Genomic DNA, 10776 nt, shown 5'->3' with positions numbered 1-10776 from the left:
TCTACAAGTGTATCCCCACTTCGAGCCAGATTGTGGCAGGCGAAGTGAAGGCATAGGAATCCTGCAGTTTCAACTCACCTGTATATACCCTGTGCTTGAAGGAAAAGCAGCCTGTGAGGAAGATTAACCAACTGAACAGTGTCATCTGCTGGATAGTTGATAAAGTGCAAGGGAAACAGAGCACAACTGGAAGCCACACTGTAAAATCTACATTACCACACATGGTGAACTTGCCATGGTGCTCAGTGCCTACCAACCATCCCTGTGGCAGGCCATGGTGGGTGCCTGATGTTGGGGGTAGACTGGGGGACAGAGCCAATCTGTGAAAGAAAGAAAGAAAGAAAGAAAGAAAGAAAGAAAGAAAGAAAGAAAGAGATCAAAGAAAACCAACAAGAAAACCCAAGGCAAAAGAGAAAAAATAACTTCCAGAATAAACTAATCAAGAAAGTCAGATGCCTAAACAGCAAATAATCATGAACCACGTGAGGAAACACAAAGCTATGGCCAATCAAAGGAACAAACTAACACCTCAACTAAGATGCAAGAGTTGAAACAACTAATTAAAGATGTTCAAACAAATCTTCTAAATCAAATCAATGAGTTGAAAGAAAATGTGACAAAAGAGTTGAAGGATATAAAGAAGACATTGGGTGATCATAAGGAAGAATTTGTAAACTTGAAAAAACAAATGGTAGAAAATATGGGAATGAAAGGGACAATAGAAAAGATGAAAAACACAATGGAGGCATACAATAGCAGACTCAGAAAGGCAGAAGAAAGGATTTCTGAACTAGAGGACAAAGCATCTGAAATCTTACACACACAGATGGGAAAACAATGGAAAAATATAAGCAGGGGCTCAGGAATATTAATGACAATATAAAGCAAATGAATATACATGTTATGGGTGTCCCAGTACGTGAAGAGAAAGGAAAAAGGGCAGAAAGAATAATAGAGGAAATAATCAATGAAAATGTACCAACTCTTATGAAAGAAATAATATTACAGGTCCAAGAAGCACAGCATACCACAAACAGCATTAATCCAAATAGACCCCCTCCAAGACACATACTAATTGGATTATGAAATGTCAATGACAAAGAGAGAATTGTGAAAGCAGAAAGAGAAAAGCAATCCATCACATACAAGGAAAATTCAATATGATTAAATGTGGATTTCTCAGTAGAAACCAGGGAGGCAAAAAGGTGGTTATATGATATATTCAAGATACTGAAAGAGAAAATTTGCCAACTGAGATTCCTATATCCAGCAAAATTGTCCTTCAAAAATGAGGGAAAGTTTAAAATATTTACAGATAAACAGACACAGAGAGTTTGGGAATGGGAGAACTCCTCTACAAGAAATACTAAAGAGAGTGATGTAGACAGATAGGAAATGACAGGAGAAAGAGGTTTGGAGAAGAGTTTAGAAATGAAGACACCAAGAGATAGTAAGAGGGTAAAGATCAGGCATTTGATGCTGATTGAGTACAGATTGTTCAACAGGATTGATTGTATAGATCCAGAAGTCAATGGCACAATCTTGGGTGACGGTAGCACAATATTGTAAGGACACTGAAAAAAGATGACTGTGAGTAGGGTTGAAAGAGGAAGGTTAGGGGCATGTAGGACATCAGACAAAAGACAGATGATAAATACCGCGATGGTATAAATTAATGAAACGTATTATGGTCAATGATTGGGATCAGTGTACATGTAGAAGAAAGTTTTTGCATGAGGAAGAACAAATGAATATCAACTTTGTGAGGTGTTGAAAATGGGATGGCATAGGGGAAAAAAATACAACCAATGCACACTAGAGTCTATAGTTAAGCGGAACATTGTAATATTCTTCCATTAATCGTAAAAAGGCAATATACCAAAGATAGATGTCTACAAGTGGGGGATATAAGGGAGGGGTATGGGATTCTTGGCATTGGTGGTGTTGTCTGACATTTTATTGTATTTTATTTTAATTTTATTTTTTCTTTTGTTGCTCTTTAGTTGTCATTTCTTTCTTTCTTTTTTTTTCTCCTCTCCCTCTTACTTTGTGGAAGAAATAGGAATGTCTTTATATAGATAGTGGTGGTAAATTAATAACTATGTGATTAGCCCAGGAACCTTTCACTGTTCACTTAGAAAGGAAAGTATGGCATGTGAATAAAACTGTTTAAAAATAAACAAAGGGATAAAAGTGATGGAGAAAATGTGGAGTAAGGGATATACCTAATCACCATTTGTGGAGAAGTAAAATGGTAATATATATATTACCAAATATATATATCTCCAAATTTTGAGTGCTGAGCTCTTTGTGTATAACATGGAAAAATATGGAAATGTTGGATTTCCCCACCTGGGTTATTACTGATACCCTCATAAACGTTGAGGACTAATAATATAGTAGGCCAAGCCTGTGATCTTGGGGCTTGCACTTATGAAGGTTGTTACTGCAACAGAGAGGATAAGCCTACTTATAATTGTGCCTAAGAGTCACCCCCAGAGAACATCACCATTGCTCAGATGTGACCATTCTCTCTCTAAGCCCACTCAGCAGGTGAACACACTGCCCTCCCCCATATGTGAGACATGAAACACAGGGATGTAAACCTCCCTGGCAACATAGGACATGACTACTGGGATGAGCATGGGCCTGACACTGTGGGATGGAGAAAAACTTCTTTACCAAGAGGGGGAAGCAAAATGAAACAAAATAAAGTTTCAGTGGTTGAGAGATTTCAAATGGAGTCAAGAGGTCACTCTGGAGGGCATTTTTATGTGCTATATTAGTTTTTAGTGTGTTGGAATAGCAAAAAGGAAATACCTGAAACTGTCAGACTACAACCTAGTAGCCTTGATTCTTGAAGATGATTGCATAACTATGTAGCTTACATGGTGTGACTATGATTGTGAAAACCTTTTGGATCACAGTCCCTTTATCCAGTGTATGAAGAGAGGAGTGGAAAAATGGGGACAAAAACTAAATGAAAAATAGGGTAGGATGAGAGAGATGGAATGCTTTGGGTGTGCTTTTTTATTTTTATTTTTATTCTTATTTTTATTCTTTTTTGAGTAAGGAAAATGTTTAAAAATTGATTGCAATGATGAATGCACAACGATATGATGGCTCTGTGAACATTTGATTGTACACCATGGATGATTGTGTACTATGTGACTATATCTCAATAAAACTGAATTTAAAAAAAAATAATTCTAAAAACTGGAATTACATGAAAGACCATCATCACTATGGTAACTTTAAAAAATCCCCCTCAAATCAAGGAAAAAAAGAACAGAAAGATTGTAAAAAAAAAAAAACTAAATTAAATATTGTTATCACTGTTTTCCTTTTTCTCTACTTTTTCTATTACTTTTACTTCTGATATTTTTATTTATGGTATTCAAAAACTTTAATTTTGGAAATTTATTATGTGCCTTCTGTCACTCAGAAAGATACAGAATATAAATTCAAACCTGAGCCTCTGTGTCCAAAGGCATATCTTTCCTATGAACTGTACATAAGAGTTACTGTAGAAATATAAATCCAGGGACATGTGCATGGGGTGGGAGAGCAGACTAGAGGTAGAGAGACATGTAGAACTCTGGTATTTTGATTCAAGTTGAAAGAGATGGGTGTTTGGACTTATGTGGTAAGACACGAGGAGTGGAGTACACTGGATTTGTGAATCCAAGAGGTTCTTTAGAAAGAAGCAATATGTTTTGAGAACATATTAGATATGAGGCAAAATTAGATAGCACCTGTCATTGACACCTGGCAAATACCTAAAACTAATTATTCATTGTTTGAATAAGAGAATGATTCACTCTAACCAAATTGGGCATATTGGATTTAAAATTATCATGACACAAAGGTAAAGATTTTTAGCGTAGGACTTCATCTCTATTGAGATGAACAAGAAGGAAAGATTTGGGACCATGACTGCTTTAACTTATTGAATCTCAAATACAATTCTCAGCCTACATATCCTTTTTCATCTTTTCGTTGGAGAAAGGAATTTAACCTTACTTCTTTTTTTCTGACTTGAAGAGGACTTCTGCCACTCACATGTAACTTAGCTTTCTCAAGATTGAGTGAAAAATGAGTTTGGGGTTTCTTTATTGCTTTCTTCCTCTGTCCAAAATAAACACCTGAACCCTTAATTGCATATATTCATGATTGTATCCCTAAATTTATTTTATAAACATTTTTTTGAATTTTTTATTGTGATTGTTCATATACCATACAATTATCCAAAGATCCAAAGTATATAATCAATTTCCCATGGTACCATCATACAGCTGTGCATCCATCACCACAATTATTTTTTGTCAACTTTTAGAAAATTTTCATTACTCCAAAAAAGAAATAAAAACAAAAAAGGAAACTCAAATCCTCCCATATCCCCAACCATCCCCCCCTCCATTGTTGACTCATAGTATTGGTATAGTACATATGTTAATGTTGATGAAAGAACATTAAAATACTAATAATTGTAGTATATAGTTTGCAATAGGTATATTTTTGCCTATATGCCCTTCCATTATTAACTTCTAGTCATACATTTGTTCTAGTTCATGAAAGAGATTTCTAATATTTGTACAGTTAATCATGGACATTACCTACCACAGCATTCACTGTTTTATACATTCCCATCTTTTAATCTCCAACTTTCCTTCTGGTGACATATGTGACTGAGTTTCCTCTTTCCATCCCATTTGTGCACCATTCAGCACTGTTAGTTATTGTCACCATGTGCTACTGTCACCTCTGTTCATTTCCAAACATTTAAGTTCACCCTAGTTGAACATTCTGCTCATAATAAGCAACTGCTCCCCGTTCTTTAGCCTCATTCTATATCCTGGTAACTTCTATTTCATATCTATGAGTTTACATTATTATAATTAGTTCATATCAGTGAGACCCTGCAATATTTGTCCTTATGTGTCTGACTTATTTCACTCAATATACTGCCCTCAAGTTTTTGTCATCAACCCATTTTTTAAGACTGTTTTGTTCACACACCATACATTCCATTCTAAGTAAACAATCAATGGTTCCCAGTATAGCTACATATTTATGTGTTCACCACCTTCACCACTAGCTATATAAGGACATCGCCATTTCTTCCACAAAGCAGGAGGAAGAGTCAAGAAGGTAGAGATACAAAAGAAAAAGAAAAAGAGAGAGAGAAAAAAAACATGTCAGCGAAGAAGCAGCAAAAGGAAAGATAGCTTTAAACTAAAGTAAAGAATCAGACAAAATTACTAATTCCAAGAGTGCCACACCCTTTCCATAAGCCCCCCCTCTTATATACATTTAGCCTTGGTATATTGCCTTTGTTACATTAAAGGAAACATAATACAATGTTTCTGTTAATTATAGTCTCCAGTTTGCATTGATTGCATTTTCCCCCAGTACCTCCCTATTTTTAACACCTTGTGAGGTTGATATTCATTTGTTCTCCCTCATGAAAACAAATATTTGTACATTTTATCACAGTTGTTGAACACTCTAGATTTCACTGACTTTTATAGTCCCAGTCTTTATCTTTTCTCTTTCTTTCTGGTGTCCCAGATCCTAACCAGACCTGAGAGCCTGGGAGTAAACAGCCACAGGCCACGCCTCTTTACTCCAGTCAGGAGTGACAGGCTGCCAGGTCCACCTGCTGGGTAGAAAAGCACAGTGGCTTAAGGCCTCACACAGTGTGTCAGTCCTCTAAGACACACCCTCAGGGAAATCAGATACTGAATATTTCTTCCTTCTGGGACCTGAGCCTGTTCTGGTCTGGGAAAACCTGAGTGGGTTAAGCAAGGAAACCAGATGCCTAGACAACAGAAAACTACAAACTACACTAGAGAAAAACAAAGCTATTGCCCAGTCAAAGGAGCAAACTTACATTTCAAGTGAGATACAGGAATTGAAACAACTAATACTAAATCAATTCAAAAAGTTTAGGGACGATATGGCAAAAGAGATGAAACATGTAGTGAAAACACTGGGTGTACATAAGGTAGAAATTGAAAGTTCAGAAAAACAATTGGCAGAATCTATGGAAATGAAGGGCACAACACAAGAGATGAAAGACACAATGGAAACATCCAACAGCAGATCTCAAGAAGCAGAAGAAAACACTCAGGAACTGGAGAAAAAGACACATGAAAGCCTATACAGATTCATAGGGAAAAGAATGAAAAAACATGAGCAACAGCTCAGGCAATTGAATGACAACATTAAATGCATGAATGTACATGTCATGGGTGTTGCAGAAGGGAAAAGGGGCAGAAGCAACAATAGAGAAAATAATCAATGAAAATTTCCCATCTCTTATAAAAGACATAAAATTACGGATCCAAGACGTGCAGCATACCCCAAACAGAATAGATATGAATAGACCTATGCCAAGAAATTTCATAATCAGATTATCAAATGTCAAAGAAAAAGAGAGAATCCTGAAAGCAGCAAGAGAAAAGTGATCCATCACGTACAAAGGAAGCTTGATAAGACTATACGCAGATTTCTCAGCAGAAACTATGGAGGCAAGAAGGAAGTGGTGTGGTATATTTAAGATACTGCAAGAGAAAAACTGCCAACCAAAAATCCTATATCTGGCAAAACTGTCCCTCAAATATGAGGGAGAGTTCAAAATATTCTCTGACAAATAGGCAATGACAGAGTTTGTGAACAAGATACCTGCTCTACAGGAAATATTAAAGGGGCACTACAGACAAATAGGAAAAAGACAGGAGGGAGAAGTTTGGAACACAATTTTGGGTGATAGTAGCACAGCAATGTAAGTACACTGAGCAAAGATGACTATGACTATGGTTGAAAGAGGAAGGTCTGGTTCTGAATGTAAGGCAGGTAGTAGACCTGGGCACAAATTCTTTCCCCTTAGGGAAGTACACCCCCAGGGAGTTTTCATTTGCATATAAATAGGTTCTTTGTCTCTCTGATTCTGCTGTCTCCACCCTTGTCTGTGTCAGAACACTGGGAGCTGAAAATGCTGAGGCTTTCTCCACTGCAGAGCACTGCAAGCTGAAAATGGCTGAGGCTTTCTCCACTGAGCCATTCAGGTTGAGAGAGAGAAAAAGGGACAGAAAACCCCCTTTCAGGGTCACTCCATGGCCCCCCATATCACCTGTCAGCCAGAGATAGCACCTGGTCCTCTGGGCTCTCCCTCCCAAGACAGAGAAGTCCCCTGGCTCTTCAAGGTGAGTCATCACAAAAAGCTACTGTCTACTTATTGGGGATTTACAGCTTACATTGATCAGTCCATGTTTGCTAATTAAAACCCCAGTTGGAGCTGGACTGAAGTACATTCACTCCTTCGGAGAGTGCTGCTCTCTATCACAGCAAGGCTTTGCAGTTCAGGCTGTAGGGGGAGAGGGTTCCCAGCACAGTTCCACAGCTTTTACTTACAGATTCTATGCTGCGATCTCAGGCATTCATCCTAAACCAGGTTGGTGTATGATGTGTGGACAGTCATGCTTGTCCCTCATCTGTTATTCCATATCATTTACTAGTTGTTCCTGGTTGTTTATTAGTTGCTCCGGGGGGACTAACTAACTTCCATTCCTCTCTATGCCATCATCTTCTTTCCTATTTTATAAACATTTTTATGCAACCTAGTATAAGCCATATCCTATATATTATGCTCCCAGAAATGGAGAAAAGCAAACAAACTAAACATCAGAGCATCACAGAGTTATCATGGTAGTGATACCCTGACATATTCTGATGTATAAAAAAACTACCATGATATATATACTGGAAAAAAATCATATTCCTTAGAGACAATTTGTATATGAAAGAGATATTGACTACTTCATTGTTTTCTTAAAATTTTTGTAATAACCTTACAGCAATCATGATGATTTGTAAAATATTTTAGCTCCTAGAAGTAAAATATTTACTATTTTCTAGGCTCTGGATAAACTTTCCTATACCTGGAATGACTGAGTAGATGATTGCCTAAAATGACAAAGAAAGCAAAACCATACTTCTGTTCAGTAAAGAATTTACTTTAATCCTTTCTCTGTGGACAATGTGTACAGCTTCAGTCTTTGACCTAACATACATTAGGAGCTTGTCCCCAAACTCAAGATCTCAGGCATCTGTCACTGGGCCCCTTGGGAAAGAGCAGAAGAATGACTTTGTCCTGAATGTGTTTCATCTTTACTCCATAGACAATAGGGTTGAGAGCAGGTGGGATGACTACATACAGGTTGGCAAACACAATGTGAAAGGCAAATGGGACATTATGCCCAAAATAGTGGGCAAGAATGGAGAAGAATCCTGGGATGTAGGCAATGAGGATGACACAGACATGGGAACCACAGGTGCCAAGGGCTTTCTGGCGGGCCTCTCAAGAGGGGAGACACAAGACAGCACAAAGGATGAAGGTGTAGGAAATGGTAATGAGAATGACATCTGAGATGACTGTTATAAAGAGAACACAAAAGCCATACCAGATGTTGATGGAGATATCAGCACAGGCAAGTCGGGCAACACCTATATGCTCACAGTATGTGTGGGGGATGATGTGTGTCCTGAAGAAAGAGAGGCAAGTTAGCAGGAATACAATTGGCAGAATGATGCAGGAACTTTGGAAGATGACCACAATGATCTTGATGATAGACTTGGGGGTCAAGATGGTTGCATGTCTCAACGGAGAACAGATAGCCACATAGTGATCAAATGCTATTGACATAAGGATGGCTGAATCCAGAACAAAACTGTAATGGATGAAGAACATTTGTGTAAGGCACCCTGAAAAAGTCTTCTCAAGTTCCAAGCCAAAAGATACTGAGTGTTTTTGGCACACCAGCTGTGGACAAGATGAGGTCAGTCATAGCCAGCATGGAGAGAAAGAAGAACATGGATTCATGCAGGCTGCGCTCCACTGCAATGAGGGAAAGAAGGATGCAGTTTCTCACAAGAGCTACAATGTAGATGGCACAGAAGGGAATCCCAATCCACACATGGAACTGCTCCAAGCCTGGGATCTGCACCAAAATGAAAGGACCTGAGTTGTAACTGCTCAGGTTGAAAATGATCATTGCAAACTGGGAAGGCACAAGGTCCAGGCCCTGAGGACAGAGAGTGATAAAAGGTAGTTAGTGTCATGTCATGAGAGACTCAATTCCAACCACTCAGCATTATTGACACCTAAAACTTGGTACCACATAATTATTTAAAGCAGGATATGTTTGAGAGTGAAAAAAGTTTGAGATGAATAATGACAGCAGTCAACAGATGTAAACCATGATTTGATCCTGACACATCATGATGAAAGGTCATTCTACATAAAAAGAACCTCCTCTCTCTTTTGACCAATCCCCCTGGTCTTCCCTGAAACTTCAGGAAGGCTTCCAGACTGTTTACAATCACCCTTTTCATTATACACTCTCCTGTAGCAGATTACAGGACATATTTTTGCATGGATTGATTGATTATAATTTATATGTCCTTATGATCATCATCTTTAAGATTGGCTTGCTCTGTTAGAGTGGAATATGCATCCCTACCCAGGGCAACTACTCCTTCCTTTCAGGGCTGCTAGATGACTGTGGCTTTAGAGTTATGAGCTCCATCCTTCTTCACTACCACCCAAAATTGTATTTTCTTCAAAAGACACTAACTGTATTGCTATACTGTGTTGGTACCACTTGTAATTCAAACAAATATTTAAAAAGTCTTTGATAATTGAGGGTCATATTTCCTTGTTCTTCCAAATAAACAATTTCCTGTGCTGTAGATTACAGATTCATACTATCCTTACACCTTTGATTCAGTAACATTAATTGGTCAAGATTTATGTCCAAAAGAAGTTCATTTTTTATAAACACATTATCATAGATTCCCACTCTACTCCAAGAACCATACTCTCAGATATCTACAAATTTAATAATTACAATTTAGAGATACACTGATTCATGCTTAAAACTTTAATAAATTTTGCACTTATATATTTTATCCACAGCATTTCCTCATGCCCATGCACACACATAGACACATGAACACACAGACAGGACATCCACAGAAAACAGAGAACACAAGAACATAAAAGATTTCATGACTGGATTCTGAAAGTGTCAGATGCTGTGTAAATTCCCATAACCTTACTTGGGGATTTTCTCCTTTAAATAATATGTCCTATAATCTATTTTCTAGTAATTCCTTATTGTGCATATACAGAAAGCTATTTTCTCTCCGCATATAGCCATACAGCAAAACCAGGAAATCCTACTTTCAGTCCGAAGATGACGTGTTCATAGCTATATCTTTCAGGTTCTTGACTTGACAAGGCAAGCTATCATGGTCAACCTTCCCCTTAACCTCCTTTTTACTTCTTTCTTAGGTAAGAAGCAAGCTCACAATGCCTTCCATCTTCAAGACAAAGGTGGAGTTTCCCGTCTTTCCTCCATGTGGCATATGAGCAACAGGATATTTTTTCTTTTGGAATCTTCCCAAATCTATAAGTAAAAGCACTTTTCTTCTAGTAACAGAAGCCCTCCTCTAGAGTGTCTTCATAGGTCACATCTTCGAGGTTCTGGGGACACAGTCCACAGTTCAGACAGCTTTTTGTAGACCAGCCTCCACATCTGCTAAATGTTTGTCTTCTCCAGCCCAGACACCATCACCACAATTCTCCTCTCCAGTGAGGAGCCCAGCATGAGAGGCCTGCTTTGGCTGTTCAGCCTTTGGCTGAAACCCCTTCCTTGTGCTAGTCACACACACAATAATATCCGGTGTCAGCTTCCTTAAAAATATATGTTT

General features: G+C 38.1%; 1 pseudogene; it reads right to left on the bottom strand.

Moving 5' to 3' along the window:
* Positions 1 to 8095: 8095 nt before the first annotated feature.
* Positions 8096 to 9068, bottom strand: LOC119537048 (annotated as a pseudogene).
* Positions 9069 to 10776: the final 1708 nt, after the last annotated feature.

The sequence above is a fragment of the Choloepus didactylus genome, chromosome 6, assembly GCF_015220235.1.
Source record: "Choloepus didactylus isolate mChoDid1 chromosome 6, mChoDid1.pri, whole genome shotgun sequence".
Lineage (NCBI taxonomy): Eukaryota > Metazoa > Chordata > Mammalia > Pilosa > Megalonychidae > Choloepus > Choloepus didactylus.
Note: the sequence above shows the minus strand (reverse complement) of the source record. Positions and strands in the feature narration are given on the sequence as shown.